At 40.1% G+C, this 14,265-nt stretch overlaps 1 long non-coding RNA gene across 2 annotated transcripts; it reads right to left on the bottom strand.

Moving 5' to 3' along the window:
* Positions 1-5,333: 5,333 nt before the first annotated feature.
* LOC112847030 (uncharacterized) lies at positions 5,334-8,495 on the bottom strand. Of its 2 annotated transcripts, none has more exons than XR_003220309.1 (9): positions 8,403-8,495; positions 8,187-8,276; positions 7,979-8,098; positions 7,725-7,900; positions 7,360-7,431; positions 6,976-7,212; positions 6,755-6,861; positions 6,445-6,613; positions 5,334-5,486 (listed from the first exon to the last, which is right to left on the bottom strand). It is a non-coding gene; the product is annotated as an uncharacterized LOC112847030 (long non-coding RNA). The 2 variants fall into 2 exon arrangements; XR_003220310.1 differs by lacking the exon at positions 5,334-5,486 and adding an exon at positions 6,230-6,326.
* Between the last annotated feature and the right edge of the window lie 5,770 nt (positions 8,496-14,265).

The following is a 14,265-nucleotide window of genomic DNA, read 5'->3' as shown; positions in this document are numbered from 1 at the left end:
CATAGCCTCCTTAGTTTCCCTAGTTCCATGTTTTTCTTCTGCAATCAGCCAATAAAGGCTCGCTTTATTTTTGAAACTACGTTTTTGTCTCCACCGTGTCTGCATCTGGGTCTACCTCTTTCCTCACACCGGCGCACCCCGCCGTGACATCAGGGAGGGGAGAAGAATATAAGGGGCACCTTTGTGGGCGGGAGGGGTGGGGATGGGGGGTATGCCCCCACACCCCCATCAGCGACCTCCAGAACTGGCACCTTTTGCACGTACGAGCACGCGCACATGCACACTAAAGCACGCGCATTCACTCATCCTAAAAAGTGGCACCTCTGGCCATCCGCCCCACAGCGCACTGTGGGATTTTTGGCCCATTTTGAGCCGATTTTTCAGTCGTGCGACCGTTTTGGTGATCGGCCCGAGTTTGGCCTTCATTGTGTGTCTTACATTCTGTAGTATACGTGGGATAACGAGAAGCGATGTGAGGAAAGAGGTAGACCCAGATGCAGACACGGTGGAGACAAAAACGTAGTTTCAAAAATAAAGCGATTAACACCTCACGACACCTCTTCTGCTCAAACTGTACGATTGACTCGCAGGGGTTATAAGTTCGTAGGTCACGATGCAGGGTCTCACACTATACGGCCTGATGCTCTGATGCGACCTGAGTGCTCACACTGTGCGTCCATAAAATGAAGGTTATAACAGAAAATCTGTCGCTCGCTCTCCCTCTCTGTCTTTCACTCACACTGACACGCACACCACCACCATCAACTTTGCTAAATTGCTAATGAAAAACATCACGATGGTCGGGAGGATTTCAAACGGGTTTGAAATCCTCCCGACCAAGCGATTGATGATCGGGAGCTGGTCGTGAGGTGTTAATCGCTTCTCGTTACCCCACGTATACTACACGATGCACGACGCACGATGAAGGCCAAACTCGGGCCGATCACCAAAACGGTCGCACGACTCAAAAATCGGCTCAAAATGGGCCAAAAATCGCACAGTGTAAGCCCATTTTGCGTTTTAATCAGATTTATCTGTTTTATAAAGTGATATTTCAGTGTGAATTTTACATAAGCCTGGAATTACTTTATCTTTTTATCCAAACACTATAGAAAGACTCTGTTTTTAGACAGTCGATCTGAAACAGCAAATTGCGTGTGTTTTTCACAAGCAGATTTTCATGGGTTATTTAACCCGAATTTGTGGCTTATAGGGCGTCTGGCCAACCCCCCCCACCATCTGGGGGGAGAAGAAGTGGGGGGGGGTTGTCTATCTTTGAGGGTGGGGGAAGAGGCATAAAGGTTGATAAAAGCCAGCGAACTCTTTCCTTGGCCTGACACCTACGCACATTTTCATTAGTTTGTGTATGTGACCGTCTAAATTTCAAATTGTTTAGACAAAATACGCATTGACTTTCCATGCCATCTTTAAAACATACATGTGCAATACAAATGTTTAATTTTGTTTATCAACCGTGTGCGTTTTCGTTTTCAGTGTGAGTTTATACAAACAGGAGTTACTTTTGTAAATGCAGGATCAAATTTTATTTTAATGGTGCTTTTTAGACACTGATCTGAAAGATAAATGTTTGTGTTAGAAGCAGCTTTGCTGGATTTGTTTTTAACTTGGTGAAACATAGTGTGAAACTTTTCTTAATTCAGTGTTTTTACAGGTTTAAACTGTGTGGTCTTTCTGGAAAATGCAGGCCAACTTGTGAAATGAGAGCGTGCACCACTCTTCAGAACTGACAGCTTTGCTCGTTTCATGTGTCCTCTTTTGATAAAACTGATTTTTTATGGATCTTAATGTTTAGAGAAAATAGCGAGGTACTGCCCTGTGTGTCTCTTTAAAATGTAGATGTTTAATTCTAATTGGCTACATATTATTTATCTCCCTCTGAGTCTGCTTGGCATATGCTATGTGTAAAGGCTCTGGACCTTTCCAAAATGACGTAGACGGCTGTAGCGTGATGAATTTATTACAATTTCAGTTTCTGGGAAGTTTTCAGTTTTCCCTCCTGTGTCTATGAACAGTATGACTGCTGCAAGTTTTTTGTTTATTTGTGAAACGGAGCGTGGTTGTGGACAATTCCGACTGCACTGTTTGATTTGAGTTTCGTGTTGGATCACTTTCTTTAATTGTTAATTCTCTGCGAGCAGTGAAGACCCAAACTAGGACTTAAAAGTTTTGCCATGCCCCAGTGGCCAGTACGAGGTTGTTCTGCAGATCCGAGCATGAAAGCTGAGGGACCAGCCAGCCGGTGGCAAGACCAGTTGATGCCTGGACATGCGTTGGAGCCGACTTTGCTACCCGCACAGAGCGTTTCTGACAGTCGGGCGTTGCTTATTGTAGTGGCTATCTTTGTTTCTTCTTGGAGTTCTCTATTTTTTTTATATCTAAAATAAGACTCTGGATGGACAAGAGACTGTTTTACGCGTCGGTTTGTGCAACAACGACGGTAAAACCATCGTGTCGCTCCGCCATTCGCTTGTTTATTTTTTCACAAACATTTCACAATAAAAGCACCATATCCTTTTCAGGCTTTTCAAAATAAAACATGTAATAACTATAAATGGCGCTAACATTCCGGCCCCTAATTGTTACTGCTAAGGCATAACAATTACATATTAACCAGTGATGGGAATAACGGTGTTCTGACAAAACGTCCTACCTGTAGGAAAATTTTACGGTGTCCTCTGATAAACAGTCCTACTTTGGCAAACCGTCCTACCAGTAGGATAATTTTACGCTGCCTTATGACAAACTGCCCTACTTTGGCAAAATGTCCTACTGTACGTAATTTATGCACATTTCTGCTGCCACACAATAATTCCAGCACAAATTTAAGTAGGTATGACGGTTTGCCACTTAACTTTGTCCATCAGAGTATGTTTGTAGCTGATATTCATAAAGCCAGTATACACTTCTTTTTACCCATTAAAGTGTGCTTGTAGGTCACATTCACAAAGGTAGCATGGTTTGGCACATAATTCTTCCCGTCAGAGTATGCTTCTACTCTATAATAACAAAAGTAGCATGTTTTGGCACGTAATTCTTCCCGTCAGAGTATGCTTCTACTTTGACGGGAAGAATTACGTGCCAAAACATGCTACCGTTGTTATTATAGAGTATGCTTCTACTTTATAATAACAACGGTAGCATGTTTTGGCACGTAATTCTTCCCGTCAGAATTATGCTTCTTGCTCTTATTAACAAAAGTAGCATGTTTTGGCACGTAATTCTTCCCGTCAGAGTATGCTTCTACTTTATAATAACAACGGTAGCATGTTTTGGCACGTAATTCTTCCCGTCAGAATTATGCTTCTTGCTCTTATTAACAAAGGTAGCATGGTTTGGCACTTGTTTGTAGAAGCAGTCTGCATGCCAAGGTGCTTAAGTTATACAGCTGTCACCATTGAAGTGATTGGAACACCTGACTATATAAACTTTGACAATGAACTCACTCCATTATAGTTACAGTATGTATTTACTGAAAATATTTACATATATATATATTTGATATTTACAGATCCAACAGAACACAGGGAGAAAGAAGTGGAAAAGAAACAGTATTCATAACAAATTATGCACATTTGTTACACAAGTACTTGACCAGGCTGCTCTCATATTGAGCACATCCAAAATGTGCCCATCTGAGACAAAACTCACACTGCACCTGAAGAGGGAGAAGGGGGGGTGTAAGTGTGTTAACCAACATTACGAATTTCATGAGAAAATAATTACTACAGTGGCTTGCAAAAGTATTCGGCCCCCTTGAACTTTTCCACATTTTGTCAGATTGCATTCACAAACATGAATCAATTTTATTGGAATTCCACGTGAAAGACCAATGTCTCTACCTGGTAGAGGCATACCCTAAAGGTCTGGCAGCTGTAATTGCAGATAAAGGTGGTTCTACAAAGTATTGACTCAGGGGGCTGAATAATTACGCACACCCCACTTTTCAGTTATTCATTTGTAAAAATTGTTTGGAATCATGTACAATTGTCGTTCCGCTTCTCACGTGTACACCACTTTGTATTGGTCTTTCACGTGGAATTACAATTAAAATTGATTCGTGTTTGTGGCTGTAATGTGACAGAATGTGGAAAAGTTCAAGGGGGCCGAATAATGTTGCAAGCAACTGTATATTGCATTTGTGGTTTATTTGTTTTACCATTTCAATCATACTGGACTCAGGATCGGCTTCCAGCATGGAACAAACCACACAGTAGTCATCAGCATTACCTAGAAACACACCGGCGTTCAACATAACAGTTTTTAAACAAAACTGAAAATGCTATTGCAATACAAAAGCACATGACTCAGCTTACTTTGATGTTCTAGCAGTTCGCAAGCAATTTCTGTGCGTTGCAGCCCAATGGCTTCTGGATTGGACAGCACCCTAGTAACCTCTCCACTCATAAGGTAGTGTTCGGCAAACTGTAAAATATGTTACAGTAATTGCAATTGATTAACTTAATTCTAGTTAAATACAATAAATACAATTAAATACAATGGCTTATTAAATACCTTCAACACTAAAACTCGACAACTGCTGGAGTCCATCTGCTTGCTGTGTGGCAGAGTCTCCATTTTCCAATCCACTCGGGACTCTTCCTTTCCTTTCATCTTCAGAAAATTCCTAATAAAAATAAAACAAGTTTTTAAAATGTAGCCAGCATTTTGCTCCAAATATAAAAAAACCCACAAACCAAACAACCCAAAACAGAATTAATGAATGATGAATACCTCCAGTTACGCATAATTTTCCTTTCATAACAACCTTCATTTCCAAGAGGGTCTAACAGCAGTACAGATCGTGAGGAGATTTTGACAACCTAAAATAAAAATTGTATTTAGTAGAATATGTGTAGTACACTAACTTAAGTAAACATAATCAGTTGTAAGCATTTTCAAAATAAGAATATGCTGCTAAAAAGAACAATGTACCACAAGGATCCAGTGTGCACTGAAGTTCAGTGGGCACAACCAAATGTCCTCAGCCGGAAACAACATCTGTGGAATATTTTTAAGTTTATAAAGGTTTAGATTCATTTACATAACATGCACTATATGACCTATATAACATCTACATTACCTTGCTGACACATTTAAACTTCCCAGAAAACAGAGAGGTTGCAACAACACAAGACAACTGATACACGGGTTCCTGAAAAATGCAAGAATTTTTTTGTAAAAGATTACAAAATTGTATAAAATGCTTTTGTGAAATAACCGGCATACGTTCTTACTTGCCTTTTGTTTCCTAATGAGGCAGTGCAGGTATGCATCAATGACCTGTTTGGATTAAAAGAAGATTATTTTTTACAGACCACCACTAGGACCAAAAATGATTACTTCACTTACCTCATCAGAAAGCCACCCACTGTCCTCCAGTGTGCGAAAAGAAGAGTCATACAATTTGTATGGCCCAACGACTGTCTCCACACGCCCGGTGTCTTTTGCAGCCCAAAGCCACTTCACTAAAAAAAAAAAAAAAGTTTCTTTAGTAATAACAGTTGCCATTTGAAAATCACGGTCAATGGCCAACGGGCCACAAACAGACAAGGGCCAACGGGCCAACAAAATAACCATGCCAGAGGGGAGAAATTAGCCAAAATTGGACCAACAGGTCAAAATTAGCAAGAGGGGAGAAAAAAAAACAAAACCATTCTATCCATTCGACTAGCCAAACTGGCAACAATTGACCAACCGGTCAGAATGAGATTTTTAGCTATGCCACCTTTTTCTTGCGTGCTGGGTTTCTGGGGGGTCACTGGTACAAGCTCTTCTGGTGCTTGGACTGATTTTACCTGAGCTATTTTTGGTGCAAACTGTATGACAGAGGGTCTGTTATTTTGCAGCGCTTCATGATGATGCTGAGGACTGCAAGGCTGCATCTCAGAAGATGGGCTACTCTCAACAGGTTCAGTTGGAGTTGAGACTTGGACAGGGTGGCTTGTTCTATATGGTTTAATGTGGTCAATACTGTATAGACTTTTTAAAGTATTTCCCTCAGCGTTTTTCAGTCTAACACATTTTCCACTGATGTCATCAATTGTGTAGGGACCTGAAAAATCCGGTTCAAGTCTTCCTCCTTTTCGCCCACGTTTCCTCATATTTAGAAGCAGAATTTGATCCCCTACATTGTACACAACATTTTTGTACTTTTTCAGGACCCGCTTGGCGTATGCAACCTTTTGCTTGTCTTGTGACTTCACAATGTTTTCTTGTGCAGTTTCTTTAACTGCATGTTGTGCTTCACTTTCAGACTGTACATAGTCACTGTACCTTTTGTCGTCTGGCAGAATGATGTTGGAAATCTAAAATTTTGTAGATATTAGCAATTAAAACAAGATGATATCATATTCATAAAGACATTACTGGGTTTTTTACTTAAATTCTTAGTTCTAACATAGTAAGAATTTGACAAACACTCACCGGCACTTGAGCAGGCACTTCTGATGGAAATACTGCCTCTCTTCCATACATCAGAAAAAAAGGTGAGTATTTTGTTGTGGTGTGTACTTTTGACCGCAGTGAAAACAGGGTGGGATCTAGATACAGATCCCAGTTATTCTGCTGGTCATTCACCAGTTTTCGGAGGGCTCTAAATGCAGGCATCGAAATATGTAAAGACAGTAATGAAAGTTTAATTAGAAGTAAAGAAATAATAAATTATTAAGTAACAATTAAGTTTGAATAACATAAGTAATGTTATTAAAAACTGATAGATAAAAATTAGGCATACCTTTTTATGTTGTCATTGGTCTTTTCATCTAGACCATTGGTCTGTGGATGGTATGCTGCTGTGACACTTCTTTCAATTTGCAATAACTTGCAAAGATCAGAGTTGAGCTTCAACAGATAAGGACAAGGTTCTTATACTTCTTATACAAGCACACAAGAAAAAATCTTTGACCCCAGTGAAGTAAAGTTAAAAAATGTAACTGAAAATTATTTAACACTTACTTCATTCACAAACTCTCTGCCTTGGTCTGACAAAATCCTTTTGGGGCAGCCATGTCTATATATATAATGGAGCACAAGTGCTGGGCTACCTCAGATGCAGATTTCGTTTTTAATGGGAAAGCTTCAACCCATTTTGAAAAGTAGTCAGTTGCAGTCAGTATATACTGGAAAGCCGCTTGACGTTTTAGGAAGAGGTCCAGTAAGATCTATACCAATAAGTTCCCACACTTCAGACACCTATCAAGGACAAATTAATAATTTGAATAACAATTTGTATAATGTACACATTAACATCGATGGTTAAAATTAGTTGGCAAACCCTCCTGCCTTCATGAATATGAGCTAGAAGCATAGTTTGATGGGTAAAAGGGGCATAATATTTACCTGAATACACTGCAACGGTTGCACAGCAGTCAGTGGTTTCCCAACTTTTTGACACTGGTCACATTCCAGAATCTTTAAGGTAAAAATATTTATGGAATTCACGTAAATGTTCAACATTCTCATTTATAAAAAAAAAAAAAAAAAAAAAATCATTGATATATTCTCTAACGAACAAACAATTTAGCAACAAAACTTTGTGTGTGTCTTCAAATCTCTGCCAGGCCTACAGGTTATTACTGTAATATCACTAATTAACCATATTTATTTATATTTTGCAAGTGTACAGTTTCTCTTTTAACTGATATTAAAAAAAAAATTCTTATTCTAAACGGCATTTAACAACAATGCAAACAGTTAATACATACCCATGTTTTAATGTCAACTGTCATACCAAACCAGTAAAATCTGGAACACACTGCATTTAGCGTTTTGTGTGTGCCAGTGTGTCCTCCAATTGGAGATGAATGAAACTCATGAAATATCTTCCTGGCATCATCCATGGTTTTTACTACTTTTCTGGTTCCAACAAAGAGTTCTCCATCTGCAGTAGAACAATATATATTTATAAATTAATTTAACCACATATATGAGTTGTTAGTATTAACAATAAATTACTGACCCTTTTGTTGGAATTTTGAGGCATATCTTCTGAGGTTTTGCCTCTGAGCCTTGTCATATCCTGAAGGGTAGGAGCCCACAGAAATAAACGCGTAAATCTCTTCCCACTTCTTCTCCATATCTACGAATGTAAGTAAACATTTTCTTCTGAGCTTCAATATGTGCAGTTAACAATGCAAATAATGTAACTTATTAAATAACGACATTACCGAAACAGCCTTAAAACACCGAAGCTGCGGATTCAGAAGTGTTGTGCAAATACCACGTGTCCAGTAACTTGACAGCAGACTTCACCGAAGCTGCAAATTCGACAGTTTTGTGCAGAAAGCAGATAGCGACTTTACTTTAATATTGACAAACAATCACAAAGGCTTAAAAAAATCAAGTATCAACGTCAATAAAAAGTACTAATACTTACTACTTACCTATTTTCCTGCAAATATGACAACGGAGTAGCATTAAATCACAGCCGGATGCGCTTTGCTTCCCTTTATGTGTTGTGCGCATGCGCGCACATACTCAGGAACAATGGGTAGGACGGTTTGCGGGGTAGGAGAAATTCCCAGAACAACCGCATTACAAGTAACGGCGTTACTTTTTTCAGTAACGAGTAATCTAAGTAATTACTATTTCTATCGTCACAACGCTGTTACCGTTACTAACAAGAAAATGCGGTGCGGTCATGTTACTTTTTTTCAACAAACAGACGGTTGAAGCTGTGTTCAGCTTACCGCAGTTTATATCAGTTTCACGGAAGTAGCTGTCTACGTAAGTAATCTGGGCGCTACAGCTTTAAGCAGCTGCGCGCGCTCCCGTGGATGGCAATCACTTTCTGCCCGACGATCACTTTTTGGCACAACACCTGGAGCTCAGGGGGGCAAAACAATCGCATGAGTGCTGCTGTTTGACTGAGGAAGAATATAGCAGTCGTGGTAAGCCAATCACACGACCACTTCAAGATGACAAAGCAACAAGGTGATATATACCAGTTTTTAAATTGTGTCGATAGGCCACGTAAAACCAGAGTAATGATAAACAATATATATGCGGTGTTTTTTCCTGAATAGTTTCGTCACGTTTACTGTCTAAGGACAGTGCTAGCAAGCACTCTCTGCTTATGACCAAAAAACCCCAAAACAAAACAAAAAGAAGTTTTTGGAGTGACGGCGAGAGAGAGAGAGAGAGAGAGAAAGACAACAGAAAAAGAGAGAGAGCGAGTTTTGAGACGTGAGAGATTTGTGATGTTTAGCATGTTTGTAGCGTGTAGTTAATGTGTAGTCTTGTGTAGTTAGTGTGTAGTGTTGTGGATAGTTTTGTGTTGTGTGTCAGAACAATAAGGTGACTGCTGTCTCCAGGTAGAGAACAGGAGTGATACACCTGCTGCTGTCAGACCTGCAGGTATCAGGCCGTGATGTTCTCCTTTATAGTGGACAGAAATTTTGGGAGTGGCACAAATAATTTGTGGCATCTTATTGAATGCAGAACAGCTGATTGTTCTGTAAATAGTTTGAAATGGTTATTTAAAAAGGGGTAAAAGGTAAATGGCTGCAAATAACTTTGTTGTTTGCAAAACTTGTGCATAGGATTTTAAAATTGACAATTTATATTTGAATTACATTTATGAAATATGATTCATTAAACATGTTTGTGGTTGTTACAGTAACAAATATAACTTTCTACTCGGATTTTGTGGGGGGGTTTTTCTGATTTTAGATCAATTGTGTTAATGCAGTATGTCAAAATGAAAACATAACTGTAAATTCAGACACGTTAGGTTGTGCTGAAAAGAATGATACCAAACAAGGCAAATAAACAGTTTTTAAAGGTGAAATGTGGAGGTAAAATCAAAAGTAGTTAAAAATGGCCAATTATACCCTGGACCTCAGAGGGTTAAACATTTTTTTTTTTAAAGTAACAAAATAGTTACTTTTCCAAGTAATTAATTACTTTTAGAATCTTGTAACTCAGTTACTTTTTTGAAGAAGTAACTAGTAACTATAACTAATTACTTTTTCAAAGTAACTTGCCCAACACTGATATTAACACAATAACTCATTTAATATCAACACTCAGAATCTAACTGGCTTAACCAAACATTATATGAAACATAAACTGTTGCCTTCATTTCAAGCAATAAACATAACTTGTCGATAGGCCTCTCCAAAACGCTAGTTGACAAACACACGTCTGACAAGTCCATGTGAGTCTGGCACTGTTCTCTCAACCTTTCCCATTAACCAGGAACCTCTTGGTGCACTGTCATCAACTATGAGATGACATCTCCTGGTCTCAGATTTCCCCTAGTCACTAACCACTTCTGTCTTTCTTGCAGAAGCGGCAAATATTCTTTAGTCCAACGCTTCCAATAAATGTCTGACAGGTACTGCACCTGTCTCCACCTTTTTTTTGCATACAAGTCCTCTCTTTGAAACAATCCAGGTGGCAGTACTGGCTGCCCTTTAAGAAGAAGTAGATGATTGGGTGTAAGTGCGTCTAAATTATTGGGGTCATTAGACGCTCTTGTTATTGGCCTGCCGTTGACAATTGCCTCAACTTCACATAGCAATGTCAGCAAGCATTCATCATCCAGAGGTTGCTGCTTTAGGATCTGGTTAAGAATTCTCCTAACTGAGCGAATTTGCCTCTCCCAGATTCCTCCAAAATGTGACCCTGCTGGGGGGGTTAAATATCCAGGTGATACCTTTTTGCATGAGCATTTCTGAGATTTTTGAATGATTCCATCCCTTGATTGCTTCACGCATTTCCTTTTCTGCACCCACAAGGTTAGTGCCATTGTCTGATCTCATGACAGACACTTGACCTCGTCTAGCAATAAACCTCCTGAATGCATTTATGCAAGAATCAGTCTCAAGTGAGTGGGCAACTTCTATGTGTATTGCTCTAACAGTAAGACATGTAAAGAATACACCATATCGCTTAACTCTGCTACGCCCATGTTTGACCTCAAAAGGTCCAAAATAGTCTATGCCCACATTTGTAAATGGAGGTTTGTCAGGCATCAGGTGATCTTGTGGCAAGTTTGCCATTCTTTGTTCACCAGGTTTTGCAGATGTCCTTCTACATGTTACACACTTTGACAGGATCTTTCTTATTTCTGAATTTACCTGTGGAATCCAGAATCTTTCTCTCAGCCTGAATAATGTGTAATTCCTTCCTCCATGACCCGTTTCTTATTGAATGTGTCTCAGAATCAAAGTAGAAACATGATGACCTTTAGGAAGAATCACTGGATGCTTAACATCGGCTGGTAGTGCAGACTCATTCAACCTACCGCCAACCCTTAAAACTCCATCCTGGACAAAAGGATCCAGCTTCGCAATGTGACTGCTCCTTTTAAGCTTGTCACCTTTATGAAGACTTGCAATTTCTTCTGCGAAGCTTTGATTTTGACAAAACTTAACAATCTCAGTTTCTCCCTTTGCAACATCTGCAGTAGTTAGTGAAGATCCCTTAATACATGTTTTGAACTGCTGCATTTGACCTGCAACCTTTTCAGCTTTCCTTTTGCTGCTTTCACAGCCACTTCCTTGCGACATGAGAAGTTTCCGATGTGCACTTAACCTGCGAAGCAGCTGCTTGAACATGAGTATCCAGGAAACCGCGTTTTTTAGACGGTGCCAGACTGAATAGTGAGAGATCAGTTTGTTTACTGGATTTTCATGTATTTTTGTAACATCCACACTCATCACCTCTTTGACTTCGACATCATTTTTTGGTGTTTCTTTAATGTCTGGTGGAATTGGCCAGGTTTTTTTTTAATCTTTTGTCAAAAACTCTGGCCCAGCAATCCAGTTTGAACACTTCATGAATGTGTCTGTGTTCATTCCTCTTGAAGCGTGGTCAGCAGGGTTTAATTCAGAGTTCACATACATCCACTGACTTGGTTTTGTGTTGTCTCTAATAAGTGACACTCTATTTGCTACAAATGTCTTAAATCTGATGTTCTCGCTGGAGATGTACTTTAAAACAGTGGTACTGTCAGACCAAAACACAGATTCTTCTTGTGGCATTTGCAGCTCCTTTCTCATGAGCTTGTCCATTTTTACAGCAACTGCAGCTGCTGTCAGCTCGAGACATGGAATTGTTATCTGCTTCAGAGGAGACACTCTGGACTTGACAATGATGAATGAGCAGTGAGTTTCTCTTTTCTGGTTTGTGATACGGAGGTAAGTAACGACTCCATAACCTCTCTCACTGGCATCAGCGAAGTGGTGCAAGTGTGTAGTTATGACCACTCCAAATCCAGCAGGTTTCAAACACCTGTTGACGATAAAGCCATGAAGTTTTGAAAGCTCTGAATGCCAAACTTGTGACCTTTGAGCCAGTTCAGCTGGGATTTCCTCATCGCATGAGATCTTCCTGCCACATAGCTCTCACAGGATGATTTTTGCTGGCAGAATGACAGGAGACAAAAAGCCCAGTGGGTCATATATTGCACTTACAAATGAGAGGATGCCTCGCCTAGTCTTTGGCATAGGTTTTTCATTTATCCTGATCTTGAATACATCTGTCTCTGTGCACCAGTTCACTCCTAGGACTCTTTCATCCGGTAGTGCATCATGTCTCAAATCCAAATCTTTAATCTCTTTTGCTCTTTCCTTTTTCAAAATGGAAGCAAGGATAACTCTGCTGTTGCTCATCCACTTCGTTAAGTGAAATCCTCCACTCTCACACAATGCAGTCAGGTCCCTGACCATAGTACATGCCTCTGTTTCATCTGAAACTGACAGAAGACAATCATCTACATAAAAGTTGTTCAGAACAGCGTTAACTACTGCTAGTGGCATTTTTTCTTTAGTGTCTTCTACTGCTTTTTTTAGTGCATAGTTTGCACAGCTTGGGGAGGATGTTGCCGGAAACAAGTGCACCATCCTTTTGTATTCTTGCAGAGGTTCATTCAAGTTCCCATTTGGCCACCAGAGAAAACGCAAAAGATCACTGTCTTCTGAAGGTACTCGCGCCTGGTGATACATAGCTTCTATGTCTGACATTAAGGCAATGTGATCCCACCTAAACCTTGTTAGTACTCCAATCAGTGTTTTCGTTAGGTCTGGCCCTTGCAAGAGTTCTTCATTCAGTGATTTCCCTTGAAAGGATGCTGCACAGTCAAAAACCACACGGAGTTTTCTTTTCTGGGGGTGATACACCCCATGGTGTAGTATGTACCAAACTCTCTCAATTTCAGGGGTAGTCTTTGTGTTTGGTACCTGAACTGCATAGCCTTTATTCAGCAAATCAGACATGAGGCTCTGATACTCCCTGTGAAACTCTGTGTTTCGGATTAATTTTCTTTTCAGATTCTCTGCCCTCTATATTACCGTACTTCGGTTGTTTGGCATTTTGACAGCTTTGTTTCTTAAAGGAAGACCTATACTATAATGTCTAGGGATGGGTATCGCTTAGGTTTTATCCGATACCGGTGCCAAACCGGTACTTTTGAAACGGTGCCAGTGCTTAAACGGTGCTCAAACCGGTGCTTAAAGAATGGAGAACACAAAATTGGTCCAAAAACCTCTCATGTTCAGCTGGCTTTTTTGTAAAAAGATAACAATGTTAGCCTTTTCTGCAGCTATAGGGCATATATGGTCTCACTCTTGGCTAGAAGCAGTGCTTAAACAATGGAAAAAACACAAACTTTGTCCAAAAACCTCTCATGTTTAACTGTTTTCCACTTTTTCTTTGGTCATTTTAGACTTTTTGGCCAGGGTGAAGGGAGTATCTGCCATCAAACAAGAAGACAGCCGCATGTAACTACGATCGTGTTTGCTAGTTCACCTTACATGCATTAATGTAATAATGTGGTTAGTGTACTCAACGTTAATTACACACGAACAACATGAAGCTACTCACGCAGAGGAGAACGGCTGCTGTTGCCATCATCATCCCTCATCATTTCTGCTACGCTGGCAGGGCTAGGGGCCAGGACTCTCCTCTTCGGGTTTTTGGGGGATGTTGCTAACTCCGGGTCCGATAACAGGCACCACACCTGCAGTAGATGTGCACGGTGTGAGGTCTCGCAGCAAGCTATCAAACACGGTGCATTTCTCGGCTTTAAAAAAAACGCTATGCATCGCCAGGTGTTTCATCAGATTTGAGGTGTTACCTCCTTTGACAGTATCACAGTATCAGCTTAAAGCACTTGTTGCAGGCTGCTGAGTTTGCATCTTTTGCTGTGAAGTACAGCCAGACTTTGACCGCTTCGCCTTGGGCATCTTTAATCTGTAGCTCTGCTCTAAAAGAACGTATGTACCTGGCCCCGCCTACTAT

Source organism: Oreochromis niloticus, linkage group LG6, assembly GCF_001858045.2.
Source record: "Oreochromis niloticus isolate F11D_XX linkage group LG6, O_niloticus_UMD_NMBU, whole genome shotgun sequence".
Taxonomy (NCBI): domain Eukaryota; kingdom Metazoa; phylum Chordata; class Actinopteri; order Cichliformes; family Cichlidae; genus Oreochromis; species Oreochromis niloticus.
The sequence above is the reverse complement of the archived record's forward strand: the minus strand, read 5'-3'. Positions and strand labels throughout refer to the sequence as shown.